We start from the raw sequence: 3277 nt of genomic DNA, 5'->3' as shown, positions 1-3277 counted from the left end.
TGCGGGAGGGAGGCGCGGGCTGGCAGCGCTGAGTCAGCCCAGGGAGCGGCAGGGACTTCGTGGGTCCAGAGGGGGCTGCATGGGGACAGCAGGCGGCAGACCCAGCGTCACATCCGAGAGCTGGGACGTGGCCGCTGCCTTCAGCGGGCAGAACGGGCAAGCTGCGCCCTCCCCCAGTCCCAGGTCCTCTTTGAAAGGTGAGTTCCTGTCCCGCCCCCAGCGCCCTCCTCACCTGGCCACCACCTCATCATCCACCTTCACCAGGCAGTAGGGGTCGCTGCTTCCAGACCTGTGGGAGCGAGGGGCCCACCGCACACTTAGTGTTCGGCTCAGGGCAGAGGCCCAGAGAGGGCTGGGGCCTGGCCTGGGGTCACACAGCAAGTGCACCGTAGAAGCAGGACTTAGAGGGCAGCAGCGGAGATGTCACCGCCACCCGGGGCCATCCCCCTGCTGTGTGCCTGACCCACCCCACCTTTGCACTCTGGGTTTCCCGCCACTGGAGGGGGACCCTAAGGCAGGAGCCAGAGGCTGGGAGTCCTGGCCCCAGAAAGCCCACAGCAGCAGTCAAGCTTGTGTGCCACCCCTAGTGGGGCAAGTCCTTTCCCCCTCCAGGCCTCAGTTTCCCTGCTCTGTCAGTCAGGCATAATGTTAACACAAACTTCCTGGGACCTGTGGGGTGGAGGGTTAGGTCGTGGGTAACCCCGGCCCCCCCAGAGTGGCCCTGCGGACACAGACCAGGGGATCCAGACCTCAAGACTGAACCACTAAGAGGTGTGCTGCCTCCCCTTCTGCAGGCATGAGTACCAGGTCAACCAAAGCCAGCTCACTGACCCCCCTTCATAATAGTAGTCACCAGCAAACTGTCCAGCTGGCCTCTCAAGCCTGAGGCCAAAAGTCAGCTCCTCATAGGGGCCATCCCTGACTACCCTGACTACTATTGTCCCATCTAAATTAACCCTCCAACATAGGCAAGTGGCATAGTCCCAGCTATTTGGTAGGTTGAGGCAGGATGGTCACAGAGTTCGAGGCCAAGCTGAGCACTATACCAAAACCCCATCTCAATCAATAAATGAATAAACAAACAGAATCCAGAGTGCCCCAACTCATCTTGCTGCCTGTTTCTCTATATGTTTCGCCCCTGTCTCCCGCCTCTCCACAACTTGCAAGCTGTGAGCTCTCGGGGGAGAGCCGCCGCCCACCCCCAGCCTGGAGCTGTCCCTGCAGAGATCTTCAGAACGAACAGATGGGGCAGCAGAGCCAGGATTCCCACCAAGTCTGTGGGGCTGACACCTGGGCTCACAGCCAGTGCCCCCTCGGCCCCTCCAACGGCCTCTCCCACACCCCAGCTCCGCCTCTCCCTCTCTCTCTTCCTCTCCCTCTCCCTCTCTCTCTCTCCTACTGCATCCCCAGCCTGTTACTGATCCACAGCTGGCCCAGGAATTCCAGGGAACGGGAATTTCTAGAAACAGCATGAAGGGTTGGCTCCCACCCAAGCCTCAGTTTCCCCATCTGGACACCTGTTGCTGGCAGTGCCCTGCGTCCCTCCCTGGTGGGGTTCTCATCCCTCAGTCTCCCCAACTGTGGCCTCAGGTCACGCCGCCTGAGACCCCAGCAGCACAGGCCTGACAGCTCTGCCCACTGCCCCGCCTGACCCCGGCCCTCCTGGGAGCCAAGCGACTGGGCTCTGACGCAGGAGCGGCTTATCAGGCCCCTATCAGGTAGGGGTGACAGCCCGGACAGAAGGAACTGGCCTCTCCCAGACCCCATGTCTCCCTCCACACCTCTGGCCTCTCCCACGATCCTGCAAGGCCTAGCCAGGCTCCAGAAAGTGCGTCCCTTGGCCCCCACCTTCCTGGACTGGTTTGTGCAGGACAGCAGTCAGCACCCAAACCCTAGCTGTGTGACCTTGGGCCAGTGGCTGCCTCTCTGGTCCTGTTTACCTATTTGTATAAAAGGATTGCTAAGTGCAGGACCTGACCGTAGCCGGGCCGCCATGACCAGCAGCAGCTACGGTCAGCAATGGAAACAGCTGGTCACCCCTCCAACCTGGCCGGGCTTGGCCCCACTCCGGCCTTCCCTTAGGAGAAGGGGAGAGAACACACATCCCTTGGACATCTCCACCAGCCTGAGACCCTCGAATGTTCTGAGAAGAGCGCTTCTGAAGATGGAAGCCAACAGCTAGGGAAACTGAGGCTGGATCATCAGGTGGGGCATGGCCCAGGAGTGGGAGGGGAAGGGGGCCAGGACACAGGAACCAGACCGGCAGCTTCCAGGCCCGGCCCTGACCTCAGGGCCACTGAAAGTCCATAATCTATTTCTCAGGGGCTGCAAGGGGACATCACAGAAAGATGGTGGCAAGGCCTTGTCCAGCCCTCTCTGCTTTGATTTGGGGCAGCCGATGGGGGTGCTGAGATCCCCCTAGCAGTCTCACATACACACACAGCTGCAGAGCTGGAGGCCAGCACTCCCCAGTGGAGCCCCAACCTCACCCTGGGCACAGATTCCAAATCCTGTTCCTGCTCACCTGGACACAGCAGCTCCTAACAGCTCCCCACCCTCACAGCTGGATATGCAGGCCAGGTGCAGACCCCGCCCAAGCTCCCACTGCCCACATGGGAAGTGGAGGAGGCTCAGGAGGAAGCAGGTTCAAGGTCACCCAGCCAACAGCCTCCCAAGGATCCCACACCACCTGGGGTCCTGACACCCTCAGCCCCTGCCAAGCAGGAAGGGACCCCCCCTTCTGCTGATTCAGCACTGCTGACTCAGCGCTGGAGAGGCAGAGCCAGGGACTGGGTCAGAGGGAGCCCTGGGGTCTCCACGCCCCATCTCTCCTGCAGGTGTAGGGCTGCAGGGGTAGCTGGCTCCTTAAGGGGCTTAGCACCCAGGAAAGCCCACCCCCGGCTAGCAGCTGCAAAGCCAGGATGCTCAGGGGGCTGGGTATAAGGACCCCAGGGGACTACCCGGTGACACTCTGCAACCCTAAAATCACCGCTCTCAGGGTTGGGCCCCATCTGGACCCCTGGCCTTCTGGGGTGCCTCCCCAGGGTGCCCGTAACAGCCCCACACACATACCTGGCCTGGAGAAGCCTCACCTGCGGCACCTGCCCGGACTGAGGAGGGGACCCCGAAGCCTCCTCCCCAGCTCCACCAGGATCCGATCCTGAGGTGCCCTCTCTGGCTCTAGAGGACCCCAAGATGCATCCCCGAAACAAAGACAACCCCTCCCGGGCGGGGCGAGGCCCCAGCTGAGCGGGGCGCCCCCTCCCACCAAGACAGC

The sequence above is a fragment of the Fukomys damarensis genome, unplaced genomic scaffold, assembly GCF_012274545.1.
Source record: "Fukomys damarensis isolate Sample0158 unplaced genomic scaffold, DMR_v1.0_HiC HiC_scaffold_12, whole genome shotgun sequence".
NCBI lineage: Eukaryota > Metazoa > Chordata > Mammalia > Rodentia > Bathyergidae > Fukomys > Fukomys damarensis.
The sequence above is the reverse complement of the archived record's forward strand: the minus strand, read 5'-3'. Positions refer to the sequence as shown.